This window comes from Xiphophorus hellerii, chromosome 17, assembly GCF_003331165.1.
Source record: "Xiphophorus hellerii strain 12219 chromosome 17, Xiphophorus_hellerii-4.1, whole genome shotgun sequence".
In the NCBI taxonomy this organism is placed as follows: Eukaryota; Metazoa; Chordata; class Actinopteri; order Cyprinodontiformes; family Poeciliidae; genus Xiphophorus; species Xiphophorus hellerii.
Window position 1 is genome coordinate 10537095 of NC_045688.1, and position 12406 is coordinate 10549500.

At 39.3% G+C, this 12406-nt stretch overlaps 1 protein-coding gene across 1 annotated transcript in view; it reads right to left on the reverse strand.

Annotated features, from left to right (window-relative positions):
* Positions 1-9670, reverse strand: part of cox20 (cytochrome c oxidase assembly factor COX20) — a 22363-nt gene extending 12693 nt beyond the window's left edge. The window contains exons 1-2 of the mRNA XM_032589422.1: positions 9664-9670; positions 6306-6308 (exon numbers count right to left, since the gene is read on the reverse strand). The gene's annotated coding sequence lies outside the window, so the exon portion shown is untranslated. The remainder of the gene's footprint in view (positions 1-6305; positions 6309-9663) is intronic.
* Positions 9671-12406: the final 2736 nt, after the last annotated feature.

A 12406-nucleotide genomic window follows, 5' to 3' on the forward strand; every position in this document is an offset into this window, starting at 1 on the left:
GATCTCGGCAGGTCACGCTGTGAGAAGATCATTTCCAAAATGTCATGTAGACCTTTGAAAGGCACAACTTTTGTAAATTAGAGGCTGCAAAACAAGAACTCCAGCTGATTCTGCCCTTCCTTTTTCTCCCCCTCTTTGAATCGGACTCCTCCAGCAGACATGCATCGTGTCCAATTATATAATCTATGAAGCGATAATCTACCAACTAAGCTCAAAGAAGCTCGAGAGAGTATAAACAAAGTGTTAACTACGCACTGATTACACAGTTAGTGGAGTCCAGATGAGCCTGACTTTGCAGATATGACTTGAAAACGCTTGTTGCACCAAAAATAAACCCTAAAAACTTATCTTGCAAAAATATCCAACCTGAAAGCAGATCTTGTGGCTTTCTTTTTCACCAATTTACAACAAGGGTTAGTTTAGCTTAGTGCACAAATACTGACACTGCTCGATTTTGTTGAAGTTTTGGGAAGGAGAAAGAAAACTAAAGATTGAAACTAAAATTTTTCAAAACAAAACTCAGCCAATGATTACAGACTTATTAACCACTACCTGATTCAGCTCCACCAGATTTACTACAACCCTCTTGGTTGCTTCCTTTTCCAGCCTGTAAGATTACGTAGGCGGCCATGTTTTGGTAGATTTTCAGCAGGTGGACTGAATAATCAACAATCATGCTCTGGATGTCGTTTTATAATTTCTCTCTGCTTTCCGTTTTGCTCCCTGACCCATCTGGTGGGCAGTTTGTTGTTTCTGATGGGATCAAAAATGCTTTCAAGTGGACACCATTAAGCAAATAATGTCTAAATGCAGTTATTTGAATTGACTATTGCTACACGTAACGCCATCAGCGCATTACAAAATAAGGACGCCATGCTTGCAGCGCCCTGTAACCGTGCACAGATGACTTGCGGCAGTAAAGCTGAAAGGTGGAGTTAACTCTAAAGCCGAGGATGACTTGCAGAGCCTTCATGAGACTCTTTCACTTTCTTCTCAGAGATTTTGGGCAGCGAAGCTCGCCGACATACACCAGCTGCCTGTTGTCTTGGGAATCGCCCCACACGTCTTTTTTTTTTTTTTACTGATGAAATCAGAGGAAATCCACAGGCTGCCCTTACACTTTTTTTGCGTCTTCTCCGCTCACAAATTTCCAGCGACATGCCTCTCCTCTCCTCTGTAAACACTGGCACCGCTCCTCATTCCAATTAGAGGAAGTGCAAAGAGGTTTGTTGGCACGCAAGCGGTAATGAGATAATGCCTGAAATTTGGGAGAGTGCACAAAAGGGAATATGTAATTAAAAGACAAAGTCTGTCAAATATTGACACAGATGTGTCCTGTGATGTGGAACTGATGTGAAGGATGAGTCTACATAATTAGGCCGCTTTTCAGAATTTCGCAGATTTCCCTACAAATATGAAACTCCCTAAGTTCAGATCAAGAAAAAATGGTTAAATAAACTTTAAAAATAAACTTCTTTAATTTGATTCTCTTGAAATATACATCTAATGTGATTTGATGTGAAAGCTTTCTAGTCAAATTCTGCAAATAAAAGTTTAGCTTTAATGATTAATACATGGAATGGTATTTTAATATCAAGCTACTCTGCAACTTTAATACAAGCGTGAGAGGAAGAGCTTCACTCAGTTTATTCTCTGAACTCTACTAAAGATAAAAATGAGGCTTTTTGTGCAGTAAATACGAGACTGGAAACACAAAAACAAAATTTACACAATAAAGTCCCTTTTCAAATGCATCCCTAGCCATTTAACTTTTCTTTTTTAGTTACAAATGAAGGTCTTAAACATGTGTTTGTATTCAGCCTCCCTTAGTCTGATATCTGCATAAACATCCAGTAAAACTCAGCTATCAGGCAAGAAGAGTTTTAATCAGGGAAGAGATTTAAAGTAGCTCTGGGTGAGCTGCAGAGATCGACAGCTCAGGGTGGAGATCCTGATGAGAGGGCGACTATTAAACCAGAATAATAGCTCCACAAAGCTGCGATAATTGGCTTTCCTTGTCAAAATCGTTTGCAAATGAATCTTTAGATCTTTCTTATGAGCGTATTCTTCTCACCAAATCAGTCTAGAACAAATATCAAGCGGAGCCTGAAATTTTAATGAAAAGTCATGTAGGGTGACTACTGCTGAGACAGATTTCTGATTATCTTCCATTTCAAAGTTATTAGCTCTTCCACAGATGTCTCTTCTCCCTCCTCTCTTTTTTTCCATTTCAGTGTGATCACTCCTTTAACTGGCTGTCCTTCGATCATTGGACCAATGTCTGTTGGGCCTTTCTGATACAATTCAGCAGCAATGACATATTGAGTCTTATTGTACAGTGACAAAAGTTACCATCAAGATTGTATCATATGGAGGCTGCACGGTGCGACATGTTCAGGCTCTATACTATTGTTCAACTCAGTATTCGCCAGGCTTCAGTTAAAATCTTCACAATCCTGGCTTTAACAGGTGAGTGGCAAGAAGAAAGCATTGTTAAAAATCATAAGTGTGGTTCAAGGTTTGCCACATACCACACAGGATGGCTGAGGCTCAGTGGGAAGAGAAGTCATCTTGCAATCAGTTGGGGGCTTAAGTCCTGAGCTTTGACCCATGCCCTCTGGTAAGGCACTCAACCACAAGTCGCCTCGTAATTTGTATTTCAGTGTTTGAGTCTAATAAATGAGAGAGCAACTAGGTGAATGGGAAAGTGCTTTAAGTGTGTTACGTAAGACAGCGTCTACCATGCAGAACAGCTAGCAAACACAATTTAATCTGGTCTGATACTTAAAATGAATATTTTAGTGGACTGGAATAATAGAAGAAATCTACATTATGGAAAAACTGACACATCGTTTGAGACTTCAACAAACACAAATGGAAGAAAAGTGGATGAAATGGACAGCATTCAAGACCAAAGACAGCGACAAAAATAAAGAACAGGCAAACTAGACGGGACAAAGGTCAAATAGAATAGAATAGCTCCCAAGCTAAAGTTTTATGTTATGTTATGTTGAATGTGAAGTGTTCATGTACATTGTGTATGTAAACAAAAGTGAAAAATACTAATAAAAAGTTAAATGATAAAAAAAAAAAAAAAAAAGAATATTTTAGTCATTGTGCAAACGTTTCAGCAGAAAATCTAGTTCTGCACATCATCCTAAGCTCACAGTTCTGTCCTCTGCCATATTTCAAAATATGGTGTTTCTCCTTATGCTGTGGAGATTATTTGTTTCAGAAGGAAGAGAGTCAAATGAAGCTAAATACAGAGGAATCCTGGAAGAAGACCCATTAGTGGCTGCAAAGTTGGGAGTTGGGTGGGGTCACCTTCCAGCAGGACAAAGACCCGTTGGAAAGGTTCAGATCAAAACAATTGCTTCCTATAACGACGTAATTTCAAACCTAAACTCCTTTTACAGATGCATTCTTTCCAATTTGATAGAGATCGAGTCATTTTGCAAAGACAAACAAGAACATCAGTCTCTGAATATATAAGCCTGGTTGTCCCAAAAGACTTGCAGCAAAATTATTCACTTAGTGGATTTTTGTATCCAAATAATCAGGAAGATGGTAAAAGATTATTTTTATTGGTACCTACATGCAATACTGAAACATAGCTAAATGTGCAAGAAGACTATTAATATTCCTTGTGCTCTTGCGTTCCTGCTCACGTTCTGTGCACAAAAAGCAGATCGTTTCTGGTATTTCTTTTGAGATCTCAGTGAGTTTTGAGTTAAACTGCTCACCGAAAGAGTTTGTGATGCCTGAGCACGTTTTTTTTTTTAGAAAAAAAGGGAGAAAACTATACCATCTGACAAATGAAAAAAAGAGATATACAGCAGGTTGAACTGGCATTATTCATAATTTATTGAGCAGTAGAGGGATTACAACAGGGAACAAATGCAGCACAGAAGACAAAAGAGCATTATTTATTACAGAAAAATCAAAGCAGAGCCTGAAGCAGGGTGGAGATAAAATAGAACAACACTCGTACATTAAACCTACTGTACACAAACACACCGCATTATTGCATCTGTCAGAGGAAAATCCCATTACACCAGAGTTGATGATTTCCACCGGAACTTGAGGAATCGGCGACCTTGCAGAATCCGATCATGAGTCGTAGAGTCACGAAAGCCGTAATTTGGAAAAAATGAACAGCTGTCAATATTAAAATGAGCCCAAGTGCTGCCTGTCTTATCATTTTGACATTTGAATGTGAGGTTTGCAGTCTGGTTGGATCATAACTGTGAAGCGAACCCTTGGGCAAGACGAAAAGACAGGAGCGATCTATTCAAACACTGCTTCCCCCTTTATGAGCCTGTGCATCTGTAAATAATGCAGGCTCTTTCCCGTAGACTTCATCACTGTTGATTCCCACCTTTAGATTCCCATGGACCCCCACAGGGTTAAAAATCGAAGCCTTCCTCTGCCTTCTTTAATGTCTTCCTTCTGTTCAAATATTCTCTCAGACCACCTCACGACTCAATAAAGCAGGGGGAAAAAAAACTCTATGTGGGAGTGGGAACCTGAAAAATAAATTAAACAGATAATGCAGGCAACAGAAACTTGTCAAGCCTCCCCTCTGAATTTTAGATCACAACATCTTATAGCTTAAAAAGAAATCCTTAAACTTTGGCAGAACTTATCTCGTTTTCATCTCAAATTATTATGCATCTCAAATGAGCGAAGGAGCAATGTCCCACAACTGCAAACATGTGTCAGCTTCTTGTAATATCTAGGGATTAATAATTCAGCTCTTGGCTTCTGCCTGTTTAGACTTTATTCAACTTGCGTGTAAGGAGCGCAGGCTGGCAGCGTATTTCGTAGCAAACACAAACAGGGAGTTGACATTTAAACCCAAACCCCGCAGCACACGAATGAACCCACCAGCAGGATAATTCGAGTTTCTTGCTTAATTAGTTGACACCAAGTTCAGCCCAGGCGAAAAGTTATTGCCGCGCCATTATTAGGGTGCCAGAATTTGTACATAATTTAGGAGGGAAATGAAGGGGGTTGCTCAGAGTTGATTTAAAGTTTCCTGCCTTGAAGTTTTGAAGGGATTGAAAAACTTATCAGGAAAGCTGGTTGGAAAAACATTCAAAATCTGGTGCTTCAAGGTTACCAACTCCTACTATTTTGAGTGAAATATCTAAAACAATTAGAAATTTACTGTGAATTACAATAAAATCTGGCACTTTAGACTGCGACCCCTTCAGATCTAAGAAAACAGACTGAGCCGGTCTCCTGCTGGTCTCCTCAGACTCGAGCCTTTTCAAGGAACTCCCTGTTCAACTTCTGCACCAAGGTGATTCACAATGAGTCAGCCAGTGCATTTTAAAAAAGATCGTTTGTTGCATCTGTGTTGTCTTCAAAGGTACAAGCATTTCAGTCACAAGAGCTTTTGCAGTCCCCGTTTTTGGTTTGTGAATAAATACAATGCAGTTTTTCTGTTGTCTTGTCCACTCAGAAGCGAATGTATTTTAACCACAACACTTTAATATGGCCTTACATGTTTGAGGCAGGGTCAATGAAACCACATTTCTACGCTACAGTTTAAATGGTGATTTTGCACGCTTTCAATCACTCAGGTTTGAGACAGAAAAGATTCGGTCAAAAGGTACATTCAGTAACGTTGCAATCAGAGATATAAGAGCTCAGGTTTTTAGAGAGAAAGGAAGATAACCATCCAATGACTAGTCACACAATTTTAGTTCATCTGAGTGATTTAAAACTAATCAAACTTTGTAGAACATATAAATAGCATTATAGACATATCAAAAATACTTTATTAAGAGTCCACAGTCAACGATGCGAAAGTGACGCAATGAAAAAATATTACAACGTTCTCTTGAACGGCTTTAAAACTACAGAGGTATGAAATCTGTACTTTAGAGATGAGCAAAAAAGTTTGAAATAATACTTTCACAATTTGGTGGCTCTATATAACAGGATGTACTTTTGCAGAACTCGTTACTTTCCCCAAACATCATGGTACAATCCTGCAACGTCAATAAAAGTCATCCGTTACCTTCCCAGAACTTAGACACAACTTTCTGGAACTTACCAAGTATCTTTGGACAACATTTTTGAAACTATTATTAGGTTCAATCAAAGTTATATGTCTATGCCCGGTAAATTCAGCAAAGTAACTTCTAAGTTCAAGAAAAGTAGTTGATAAGTTACTACTCAGAAGGACCATAGAAACCAATAAATACCCGGTAAATAATGGAAAAGTGTCTGATAGAACGACTACTTTCCAGAACTTAAAGTATGGACTGTAATATGTCGCGCTACAGTGTGGAAACCTTCTAGTGCTGTTAAAAAGGGATATGAACCTTTTCTGCACAACTTAACAGGGAAACGGCAAATACATTCAGACATTATTGAGTGACCTACCTGAGAGAGTCATTTTATTTCGAAAGTGGTTTTGAGATCTTTCAAGCTGCAGTTCTGATCAAGGACCGCAGGGCAGGGAAGTGAAGAAATTAATATCGAATTGGAGACACAAGCAGCCAGCATGCAGCTGGGGAAAGTAGGTCGGTTAAGACAATTCTGCACTGAGGATTGGTTTTTCAGCTGAAAGTTGCTGTGGATTTTTCCGAAAATAATAAAAATCTATAGTTGTCGCTCCAATTTGGACCAAATTGTGACTCCAGTCTAAAACAGCCCCACTCTTCAGTGCGGTCCCTGAACTATATTTAAACCTTGTGTGCATTTGGGATAATGGGCAGGACATTGATGTGAACATGGCAGCTGTCATATCCACAGGAAGCTCTCTGCATGTGTTGGCCAGCATGTCGAGCACTCACCGTGTGTTTAGTGGCTTCTACTCCTACATGAACCCATCTACCATCACGTAGGAATAAAAAGCCATAAGACACAACAGCAATCTCACAGGAGGGAGGGAAAAGCGGGAAGGAGGAAGGAATACTAATGGAGGAGTCCACATAGCTGCAAAAGGAGGGAGTTGTTCTCCCAGCTGGAAGGAAGAAGAAGGCTGGAAAGTGATCCCCAGGAAGCAGGGAGAGTGGTTAAGGAGAAAGTTAATTTCTAGTGGAAAGGACAGAGGGGAAAGGAGAGAGAAAAGGAGTCATTCATGAGGCAACGCATGATTATTCAGAAGGCCGTGTTCCCCGTTTGTCTTTTTCTGTTTGTTAATGTGTAGCAGATGAGTTTGGACTGCAGGCATTTCGCATTTCCTCTGTGTGCGAGCAATATTTGATGCGTTGAAAGCAACGATCCTAATCAAAATCCATCTGCTCTGGTTCCAAATGCACACAGTTTCCAGTCAACCTGCCATGTTTCGAAAAGCTTGTTTGGATGAAAACCTTGAATTTACTCAGATGGTTTGCAGTTAAATTTATGCTTCTGAAAACCAACCTACTCTAATTAATATCCATTTCATAGTCTGTGCTCGCTTGTCTCCTGCACAAGAGAAACAGGGGTGTTTGCATGCAAAAGGGGTTACAGTATGATGGTGTGCATGCACAAGTCAGGCACGTCCAGATAAATATGTATGACTCCACGGCAGTAGGTTTCCTGCTTTGTATGCTAATGATCTAATTCAAGTTTAATTTTGCAACATAGGTACGGTGAGGGTAGGGAGGTGGAGGAGGGCTGACGCGCCAATGAATGACCTCATGAGATAAAGCATTCGCAATGAGGTAAAAGATTAAATCTCATTAATCTCACTTCAGTAAGAGTGGAGCTTTCGATGCGGACCACAAAGAGTGCAGATGATGATACAGGCCATGAAATATACAAGATTTGAGATAAATGTGTGTGATGTTCATCATATTTTACCAAGTTCAATGGATATTTGGGAGGAAAAACAAAAACAAAAATCAATAAAAAGAGGCTAAGTGAGAAAATAAAACAATCAGAAGAATGCAAAGTATATTCAAAGGCTTAAAAAGTTAACTCATAAGCCCATATTTTAGATATTGGTCACTTTGATGGATAAATCAGCTGCATGTGTTAATAAAGCAGATCAGATTGACAATAAATGCCACTTGTTGCATAAATCTATCAGTCATATTGATGCAATAAGCGACCGCGCATATGACATGTTGGTGACATGTCGATATGAGATACAACTTTTCAATTAAAATGCAAATTACCAAGTTTATTAATTAGGCGTTTTACTGATTTGATCCTAAATTAACCTCAAGCAAACTGTGCTTCTTTTAAAAGGTCAGAAGTACATCATTATTAACCCAGTAACTGATAAATCTTTCATCCCTTTGTGTCACAAATTTAGATATTTGCATATCATTAGAAGACTGTACAGCTGTAAACCAGACAATAGTTGGTTTATACTGCGCTTCCAAGAGATGAACACAACTTTGTGCATTTTTTTAAATGGTTTAGATTTAGAGGTTGATAAAATATGCATGCTTTCACAAGCCAATGAGATGTGTGGCTTAAAGTACAAGGGATTCTACTGAAAATTGTCAGGAATTGGGCTGCAGATTAGTGAAAAACAACCAAAGTAAAGTAAGAAGCCAACTTAAAACACCCAAAAAAAAGCCTTGCTCCTTAGAAACAAAACATAAAGAAATAAGCTACCACCTTTCTGCACAGCACTGTAATTTCCCTGAAGTGTGTTTGGTGAAAACACTTGTGTTCGAAGGTTATGTCGCCGGCTCCAGCTGTCACAGGTCTCCGCATCAACTCCTTGGTGGAGGCTGCAGCAGAGGAAAGAGAAAGAAGAGAGGAGAGGTGAGATGTGCAAACGCAAGAACTCAAGATGAGAAATGAAATCTTTATTACTGCATTGCAGCTGGTTATTTAATGAGACAATCCTGCGGGTTGGTTATTGAATAAAGGATCATTATGAGTGGCTGGGATAACAATGCACAGCCTGGAAGAAATTGTTGCCGTGCAGTTTAGGCTGCCAGTCTTTAAAGGCTGCCTGTCTTTAAAAAGTGCTTCTTCCTGAGAAAATCTCAAGTCTTAAAGAGCTCCCGCTGGGATTTCCGCAGCTCGCTGACACTTACAGCTTCAAAACAGACATTAACCACAAACCAATTATGTCGAGCAGCAACTACTTGTTGATGACTCGTGCAGTTTAATGCACCTAATGAAAAGTTAATAGCAAGCATGCTTAGAGATTTCCACACCTGCTACCACCTCCACTGAGGTGAAAATTGTTGACAAGCCAGCAGTAAAATGGAACAGTGTTTTGGCCAAATTATTCAAACCATCCACTGGATCAAAATGGCTCCGGCTTTCACACACAAAAACCGGAATCATTCGGGGAATGATTCTGGTACCCCGAATGGTAACCCTCCACACAATGAGCTGTGACATCTTCATTGAAAAATGATTGATTGGGCTGCAGGGAGAGGGGGCTGTTTGAGAAACGGATCACTCAAACAGTCAAGCTGTAAAGGCCCAATAATATGATGAATGGTCTATTTATGTAACAGATGAGGAGAGACTTGCATGAAGATTAAAACGTTTAGGTTTTCTGACGTGTACCACTCAGAGTGAATGGGTTAGAAATTTGAATAATACGTCTGTGTTCTCCGTCAGGGAGCAAGTTGGAAATGAATTTGGGTTGCACGAATGCAGCGTGGCTCATTTGTCACCACCTGTGTCAGTGCAAGAGGAGAGCAAAGCGGTTCTAATGGATTGTGATGTAAGAACAACTTGTGTGACTTCCTGTCCAGATGAGTCAAAGAAAGGCCACTTAAGAGCATAAAAGCAAACATTGTGTAAATATCTGATTAATTGATCTAAATTGTGGAAAAAGGAGCCACATTAAATCATACCAAAATTACTGTGGCAAATAGTTTTTCCTCACTTAAGGCAATTGTGCTGCTGTAACCATGCATCATAAACGCACCATTTAACACTTACAACTGCAACTGTATGTAAAGATAAGCCACTAATCACTTAACTAAACAATGTCTCCATGGATCGAGGGAAAGTGTTGATAGAGTGACCCAATTTTTCACACACAGCATCTATAATTGATGTGCAATAGATGCAGCCGCCTTAGATCTGATAAGGGGCTTGGCTCTGATGGATATCCAGATAGGCTTTTGCGGGGGGGGGGGGGGGGGGGGGGGACAGATGTAGAGTCGTGCATCAGAGAGGGATGGGGTTGCCGGTGATCGTTTCCACCCTGCAGCGAACAAAATAGCCCTCATATATCCCTGTAATCTGCATTAGTGCCGGAGCACCAGCCAGGAGACAGCACAGAGGGGGATGAGTAATGGGCTACTGCTGATTTGGCAGGGCTATATTACACCTCAAAATCTGAGGCATGCCCAACTGGCGAGAATATGAAATGAGGTTGTCACAAGTGAGCATCATCCCTCCCTACTGATAGCTGTATTTATTAGACGGTGATAAACCCGAAAACATGCTTCAACTTGAAAACTAATTTCACTTTATTTTTGTGGTTTAAGCAGTTTAAGGGGCCTAAATAAAATAACTTTCTTGCTTCTGGAGAAAGAAATTTGTTATGTTCAAGTTGTTCACTCCATCACTTTAGAGTCCATTATATAGTGATTCAGCCATTTGATGGTATTCAAGATTGTAAGTCTTATACACTCTGGCACTTAGTGGTGGAATCTCCCTGAACACAAGAAAAAAAAACAGAGGTTGCACATGATGTGTTTGGCATAGACTACGATGAGCATCAACAAACAAGTCCAAAGTTTTAAGATTTAAGTGACGAAGCTGGCCCACAACATCTGGACAGACCTTAGTCGGTTAACAAGATGCTAAACTTTAGCAGGATTTAACATGACATGAATATAAAATAAAAATTATAATAAAAACAGACTGTGCCCTTGGACTTAAACTTCCAATAGGTTGAGCAGAAGTCTGACAGGTAATCAGGAAGTTGAAAAAATTGAAAGACAACTGGACCATAATGATATCCCAGCCTATATTTGGAAAAAGTAAGCATCCAAGGTATGTTTCCTAACTGAATAGTTGAAGATATTCTGCCTAAAGTCTGGTTGGATACTTCAGACTTGAATAGTATACCATTTTCCTTCCTTACCCTGGAAGGAAAATGGTAACCTTAGTGACTCAACTATCAATCAACCTGCCAGCTCTCCCCCTCCATTAGTGGATCATCAAGTGGGATCTTGGCAGTGTTGTCAACATTATGTCTCACCAATATGCATTCATGAACCAGAATGACATATGTCATCTGCACACACTCGCTGCTTGTCGATTAGCACTGGAAAAAGGGCAGACAGGTCAACATTAGCTCTCTGGTCCTGGAAAAGGCATTTCACCAGATTTGGTGAATATCCAAACATACGGTCACTTTGTGGGTGATTTTCTATTACCTTTGACACAAACCCGAAGCACATGGAGAAATAAAGATTCGAAATAAATGAACAGGATATCAATAAAGTCGATGAAAAGTCAACACTTACACTTTCCGAAGCTACACTTCAAATAGTCACATACTGAGAGCAACTGGTTAGCACTTGAGACGTTTCTATGACATGTAATACGATTTCATCACCTGAGGTCCCATGGTGCCTCTAGTGGTTAAAAATTAATTTTAAATCAAACTTTTATGTCCATATTCTGAAAACAGATTACATTAATTAGAGCAAATCTTCAGCCATAGACAGTTAAATTAATCTCAGATTAAGTAGAGTGTTCAAGTGTAACAGTATGTGTATGTATGGAAGCCAAATAGAGAATACAAATTCTAATAAGTCAGCATTTTAACCAACTAACAACACTTGTGTACAATTTTTCAATTTGGAGGAGACCTAATGCACAAAAAGTGGAGAACACCCACCAGAAAATGCTGCTTTGACAAAATTGAAGCCTATTAAGGTTTGTGCAGATTCTGTAAAAACACACAAACATCTAATGAAGCTAGAAAAACTCAATGAGCCATAGAGACTCTTATTAGAAAAAGGATGGATGTTTGCAAAAGCTTTCAGACTGATTTTCTCAAGGATTATGCGCTATACAGAGAAAACCAAAGTAGTGCTCCGCATTAGTTTTTGTATAAGCAGCAAAACAAAATGCATACAGAGAAGACTCATAATAAGCTCTATGCTGCATTGTTGCTTCACAGTACCATGTATTAGAGAAATTGAATTTTGAAAATAAATATCAAACACTTGATGATTGCCACTGCTTTTCTGAGCTAAATGAGTCACCCAGAGTTAGAAAACAAGTCTTCTGAGGGAAGAAAAAGAAACAACTGACAGATTCTGTAGTAGGGAGTTTGAATTCAAATCCAATTTTAAGTCTGGAGAAGCTGAAAGGCATCAATGCCAAAAAAAGATCCCTGTAACTATTCCTTTTCTATGGCTTCTTGAAATATTTTATAGTCAGATTATAGTCGTTTTACAAATAATTCTTTTCAGCTGCTGAACAGAAAATGATGGATATCCCAACTACTTAGAAAAAG